The sequence below is a fragment of the Dermacentor albipictus genome, unplaced genomic scaffold (assembly GCF_038994185.2).
Source record: "Dermacentor albipictus isolate Rhodes 1998 colony unplaced genomic scaffold, USDA_Dalb.pri_finalv2 scaffold_11, whole genome shotgun sequence".
Classification (NCBI taxonomy): domain Eukaryota; kingdom Metazoa; phylum Arthropoda; class Arachnida; order Ixodida; family Ixodidae; genus Dermacentor; species Dermacentor albipictus.
The window spans coordinates 5,923,542-5,930,804 of record NW_027225565.1 but is presented as its reverse complement, the minus strand read 5'-3'; the positions used below and the strand labels follow the sequence as shown (position 1 = coordinate 5,930,804).

General features: G+C 42.8%; 1 long non-coding RNA gene across 1 annotated transcript; it reads right to left on the bottom strand.

The window, feature by feature from the left end:
- Positions 1 to 439: 439 nt before the first annotated feature.
- LOC135911373 (uncharacterized) lies at positions 440 to 5,494 on the bottom strand. The gene is made up of 5 exons (XR_010567294.2): positions 5,294 to 5,494; positions 4,092 to 4,210; positions 2,877 to 2,960; positions 2,717 to 2,807; positions 440 to 565 (listed from the first exon to the last, which is right to left on the bottom strand). It is a non-coding gene; the product is annotated as an uncharacterized lncRNA (long non-coding RNA).
- Between the last annotated feature and the right edge of the window lie 1,769 nt (positions 5,495 to 7,263).

Genomic DNA, 7,263 nt, shown 5'->3' with positions numbered 1-7,263 from the left:
TTGCTAGGCCGCACCCGGCTTTTCGGACCATGTAAAGAGCGGGGCCCACATGAAATTCTCTGAAAAAAAAGGAACGCTCAACTGAATGTGGTGTCAAAAGTTTACTTTCATTTAAATCACTTAAATCGTTGTATTTCAGCCAACGAAGGGCTACCATGATACTACTATACTGTATCCCTTGGGATTTCTGACGAAATGAAACTCCCCGTGCGGCACCTTTTGAGCAAATATGTAACGGTAATGTTCTTAAAAATACAGTTCAAAACACAATTTGAACGCCTGAGGAGGAGGCGCCGTTAGCTTGTATAAATAATCTGAGTATAAATTGACAGTTCCACAGGCAGTATAAGGTTAACTTCAGAATGCAACATCTTTATTTGAAAATACAACATAAAATACACCAGAAGTACAGTAGGCCTTGCTGGCACATGACTAGATCTGAAAATTCAACAGAATACCATCACTTGCATCATAACACAGGAATTTTTAAAATCATATCACCGTGTTTCAGCCATGCATGTCGTCAATAACTTCGTGTTAACTGTCCATGTAAAAACTTGTACTGCTGTCAGGAAGCAAGAAAACAAGGCAAATATTAGTATATGTGATTGAAGGAACAAAAACTGGACACTTGTGTTCAGATCCACATTGGACACTACATAAAAAAAGCTTTACACATCAATGTGCAGCATTAGAGCAGGTCAATAAAGACGTTGCCAATGCAATGTAGCCGATGCAAAGAATATACAAAGTATTGGCTATAGGTGAACCTAAAAAAGAAGACTGGACCACAAGGCCATGCATGCATGCAGCCCATCTATACCTGAGCAACGTTTCCTTGGTGTTAGCATTGACTACCACTGGCATCAAAAGACAACTTGTTGCTCTTACAAACATCAGACAAAGCTTAACCAGGAGATGTGCGAAGTGCTGGCTTGTGGGCCAAATGACAAAAGGCTGGAAGTGGTGATGCTTACAGCATAGTGAACTCTCAGTTTAGATCCTTTTGACAATGCAAACGTGAACATTTTTTATTAAAATTACTACATGCACATTTTACTGTCTAGCTAACAATGTCAAGGATGGGATTCAAACTTCTTGAATGCACTACCTATTTAAAATAAATATTGAAAAAGGTCATTTTGGCACTGCTATGCAGAGTACTGCACAATTACGCTATCATCTAGAGGCTAGCAGTTAGAATAACTCAGTGACAAAGAAAGGCCGCCATAATTCACATTGCACAAATTTAAGAATTTTGAGCAGCTAAATAAAATACTTGTGCACAATACTAAATGCCACTTGCATGAATGGATGTATTACCTCAGTAAATTTCAATAAAACAGTTATAAAAAGGCATGCAACTGTATATAATGCACAAAATGATGCATCTGTTCACCACCTCCTGGCAACAAGTGAACATTAATGCAAGGTGAAAATTGTTAACTAGACTTTGAATCAAATCACATTCTTTTTCTTCAGAAGAGCAAAGAAACACTTCAATCTGTTATTTATGAGCCCTCTAGGCACAACATTGCTGGGAAGCACAAGTTTCTGCATCAGCGCCAGGAATGGTGCAAATGCATATGGATAATCGAGGTTCTTGATGTAGTAGGTTAAAATACAATAAATTACAGCTAGCTCCAGGCTGCCGTTCGAGACCCAAATTATTTCTTGCCTGCTGCCAGCATAAACACACGTTTGCTCGCTGCATGTGTAGACGTGGGGAGCTGCAATCTGGATATCACCACTGGGCAGTGGAGCCTACAAGGACACTTGGAGCCTATAAACATTCGCCTATCAAACATTAAATATGCACAGCATAATGTGAACTGACGAAGTAAAATTTATCAAAAACGTGCAGTACTGCAGATGCAGAGCACAACTCAACCCGAAAGAGCCCAACCATTCTACATCAAGGAAAATTATAACTGGCTCACCTTTAGCTCTCATTAAAGCATGCAGGAAAAAGCAATGAAATGTTATTTTACCGAAAGTAATCAGTATAATACCAATTTTCGTTTGTTTGCTCAACTATATACAACTGAAATCTCACTAAAGGATACTACTGTTTAGCGCGTAATTATGCCCTGTTCCCACAAGATACGCATTAACGAGATTTCAACAGGTAAATTGGTGCAGCATCGCACACTTCATGAGCTGGCTGTGTGCACCTTCCGTCCGGCAGGATGTCTCTTACGGTTTTTGCTTACCTCACCTTTATTAACTTTGAAATGCAGTAAATCACATTTAAATTAAATTGGTAAATATAAATTAACAATTTCATCTAATTTCATTAATTTGCTCCTTCTCTACATTCTGTGCCTTCATGTGTTAATTATCGTGCAGTCTAGCTAAACGGAAGTAGTGAATAAAAAATAGCACCAAAATACTACCATACCTCAATTTAAGCGCATATAAAGTATGAGCAATGCCTCCATCCTTAGTATTATTTCAGGGGAAGAAAATCTAAGGCGATAACATTAAATCGTGTAATGATGCTCCGCTCGACTCGCACCACTGACCAATACAAATGATAATGCTACAATATAAGTACTGAACAGGAACACAGATGTGAGTAAAATTAATCACAAGGTGAATGCAGAGAGCTTTCTGGACGATATGTGAAAAGTTTACAAATCAGTGTAATATTTAGTATCGTTACATTTGAGATGTTTTCCTTATGAACTAGTAAATTATATTTCACATCACATACCTTGGCCGCATTCAGTATCGCGGATCTCTGTCCATGGCAACCACTGGGCTGTCAAGTGGGGGCTCTTGCACATGGGACTACGGTGCGGAGTCTGGAACAAACAAGTGAAAACAAAGCACCCAATAAAACCAATTCTTTCCTGTATGCGCTATGCATTTACCTTTAGAGCAGCCAGGTTGTGATTCTTGCACAGGCATTCAGGCCGATTCATTTTCTATGGAGGCACCAACTGGGACAGTCCTCTCTAAAGCAAAAAAAAGAAAAAGAATATATATAGATCCCACGCACTGTGGGAATCGATGCAAGCAAAGCTTTCTGTGCTGTTTGCGTTCAGTGGCAATATTTGGCGGTGATGTTGACGGCTTACGACAGTCGTGATGCGATGTTAAATGTTACCTTACGTGCACCACTTGTGTTTGCCTACGTAGTACACCAAACAGCGAGGCGTGTTTGCTCGAGGCATTTTTGTGCGCCATTGTTCGTATGCTGCAAGCAATTTACCACTGCCATTCTTCACACGGGCGCATGGCATCGTGGCTGAAATGTTTATTTGCTCGACAGCCGCTTGTGTGTTGTCGTCTTGACGCTGCGTGTTGTCGTCTGCACGCCTGCGTTGCGTCTGCACGCCTGCGTTGCGTCTGCACGCCTGCATCAGTTGTCATCATGTACAAACTTGCAGGGTGTTCATTTTTCAGAAATAGCAGAAACGTGCCGTTTCATTCTTAAACTAACATTTTTACAGTTTCTCCGCAACTGTGGCCATGTCTAGTAGCGACCTTTCTTTTATTTGCGCGACCCCAAATGAAGCATGCTTTCTGGTGGCGTCTTTCCCTTCTTCCACGATCATACTATGTATGCAAGGCGCCACGAGCGAATATCAACTATTATTCATGCGTTTGGTCAGGGCGTTGGCTTTACAAATTATCTGTATTATCTTTCCATTGACTATCTCCCCTCTGAAAATTTGCACGTGAGTACAAAAGCGCTGCAGCTTCTACAATGCTTATACCGCAGGCTAACGCGCAATTACAGCGCTCCAGAGGTAATTGTGTCGATGGCCGAGGAGTTCCAGAGGACATTGTGACGACTAAAGAACTCCAGAGGGCATTGTGGCGACGCCCGCGCAGTTCTTGCTGGAAAGGGCTCACAGACGTCACTCCCGCGTCCCTACTATGTACAAGTACAATATAATTTCTCGTACACTGCGTACATTATGTACATTACGTACTCAACCACTCCCCGACGCCGCGTGCAGGTCAGCGACAGCAGCAGCAGTGGAAAAGCCGAAGGAAGTGGAAAAGAAAGCTTCGCTTTAAAATATTTGATACACTAGGCAATCAAAAAAGCTTTGGCCAACATTCCACATTATACTAACCATATTGCACTGAGGAGACTAGATGTGCAAGCTTCCACAGTTTCATGTGACACTGAGGCCTCGAACAACGGTGCCTGGCACATTGCATTGCACCTTTGCCTCGGCTGCATTTTTCGTTTCTGAAATTATAGACGCAACGAAACGACATCATTAGTGTTCACAAAGTAATGCAGAGCGCATTGCAGAGCTGTAGGCAAAAAAAAAAAGACGCGTACATAAGCAAAATTCGTGCGAAAGCTACACAACATGTATTCTCTGAAACAACGCTGTATATAATTATACATCATTGTGCGAAATTGGAATGCAAGTTGTAAGAGAAGGGGTGACGTTGCGGTAAAAAAGAATTGTGTATTCTTCGCAGTTAGTCAATGCTAACCACCGATTCTTATGTTAAATTACTGGCCCGTTTGACTAAAAGAAAATAAAAAAACACGCATTTTTACCCAAAAAGCGATGCACTAATAGCGATAGCAAAGCATTAGACCACTACTCAAACTAAGGTACGTAGTTTTACCTGCCGTAACAGTAATCATTACCTTACTAATAACCATGGTGTCACGCGAGCACAGGCATTAATGAACATATCTCATTTGACGACCGCGAACAATCGCTATCAAGTTGACTTGAAGAACGCAGAGGGGAGCGAACGTTTGTTTTGTTGCTCCCTTAAACGCGTCTCCGAACTTTTGAGATTACGCGACCTCCAGCACTACTCGCACCGAAAGAAAGCAGAAATGCAACCACGAACCGCATCGCCTTGCCCGACCTCTGCACACACCGCAGATTACCTCCAGGCCAGGGCGCGGGCAGTCACGCACCACCACAGCATGGCTAACGGAGGGTGCACGAGGCGAGTTGTGCAATACTGAACGATTTCTGTCAAGTACATCAGCCCAAAGCACGGCGTCAGTACAAGAAACGTATTGTTGAGGTCATTTAGTTGCCCTGACACAACTCATCCCGCCGACAAGCTCAATATTTTAGAAAGGTCTAATCCAATATTTGCACAAAATGACAACATGACAACATCGAATTTAGCTCAATGTAAATCGAAGAGCATAAAGAAGCAAACATATCAACAATAACCTTTTTCAGAAACACGCGAAGCGAGAGCATGCATCATGTCAAATGTTGAATTGCGAACTATAAAGAATTCACGTACTATCCACCCAAAAATAATTTAAAGCAAAAGTTCTGCTTACCGAGATCACATATTTTTCCGTGTGCATTTGGGACGTGGTCACAATAGTCACACCTCACCAGGTTGTCACTTTCCGACAGGCGCAGAATGGTGTATCGCTTGCACTCACAACCCGGCTCGTTGCAGCGACCGCGCAACACACCGAAAAGGTCTCTGCTGCACAAAGGCATGAGGGTGCAGCGGATGGCGCAAGTTCCCAGTAGAAGCGGTAATAACTACTGCAGGCTACAAGTGGTGGTAGCACACAATGGTGATCGGATGGTATCGAAAAAGGTCAAATATAATGGCCGTCTCAGAACGACAACAACGACAGGACGACAGCGCGCTAACCACTCCCGCCGGCTCCGAGCCTCCCGCTCCCGCTTAAAATCTTCCCAGCGTGCAACTCGAGCTATCTCGATTGGGCCGAGGAGGAGAGATGATGGCACCGTGGATGGCCGCGCTCCGGTGTGGCTGATGCCTGCTCGCTGCCGCCATGTTAGAAAAAGGCACTTATAGCACAAGCAAAAATGAAAAAAAAATGAAAACAAGCAATGAATTACAGAAATAAATGTCAGAGGTGCCAGTGATGTTATTGGTGTGATGGTGGAAGCATTTCGTGTTTGGACAGTGGTAAAGATTTCATTTCTCAGTTGGCGGCTTCACACATTTAACGCTCTTTTCATCTGTCTATGTCTCCTAAAAAAGACAACGGAGCGGACGGCGCTCGCTTGTATGTGAGTGTAGAGGCATCCTGTTCATTTCACTGAATGTTTGGCGCGTTTCGTGTCTGCTGTAACTTAAATTTGCGGTCGTTGCAATGCCAATCTTCGGCACAGCTTATAATGACCAAAGAAAGTTGGCAGTGGAATCAGTTGCTACAAGTTTTTAAAACATCCTAAGTGCAATGCAGAATGGTTCGCCGACATGTAGGTTGTTTATTTCAAAGCAGTTACGCCGGTCGCGTAGCGCGTACCGCATCCCCAGCTCCCTCGCCGCGCGTTTATACTTCAGTACGCACGCTGCCTAGCTGGTACCGCGTGTCGGCATAGTTTTCTTAGGCACGCGCTTCTTGCACACTAACTATTCCCCTCATCTTGAGCGCTTATGGTTGAATTAAGCATGGGAAATTTTTGGTTGACAGCATCAAGGCAGTGCAGGGAATGAAACGAACCCGGTTAAAGGCAGAAAATGTATGCAGACAACTGAAAGGTTCTGAGCAGGGACATTTTAGTAGACAAGTTGAATTATATTGATATGTGATAGAACCATCCAATGTTTTCAACAACCTTTTACTGAAAGACCCAACGCGTTCGTGTGCTTTTCTTCTGCTGTTCTTCCTCGCCTCGTACATGAATTTTGTTAAAACATATTCATTTTTTCTAAAGAAACTCGCCCGCTAAATTGCTTCTCGTGTTGAAATACCGATGTTCCATGCCTGTCTCATGGTGGCTAGAATGCGTGCGAGAGCAGGGGGCTTCCGTCACGTTCGACCACTGGGTTTCGGCAGGCAGTGCAGGCCACATCATTCGATGACACAGTCTTCGTTGCTGATATTTCAAATAAGGCTGTGTGCCAAGTATGGAGGGTCGTCAAAGAACAGCGCGCAGATCAACTTGCAAGTGCGATCATGCTTGATTTATTTTTTGGTTTTAAATCGTGAAAAATGTAACTGCTTGGCTGACAGAAATTAAGACCGAATACAGCCCGAACTGCCGAAGTCCTACGTTTGTAATAACCAGATCATAAATGCAGAGCACGAACACATTAGGATACATTTATCAGCAAACGTCCAATCCATGATGTAGGTCTCCTCACTGATGCGCTGCAGTGTTCTTTAGAGGTTAAAATCTAAAGGTTACAGGCGCTTTGCGCTGAATTAACCTTTAAATCCGTCAATTTTGACTCTTGTAACCTATAGATATATATATACGTAACAACATTTAATTAAAACATCAACATATTTCGCATGTAACCTTTATTTTATAAGTT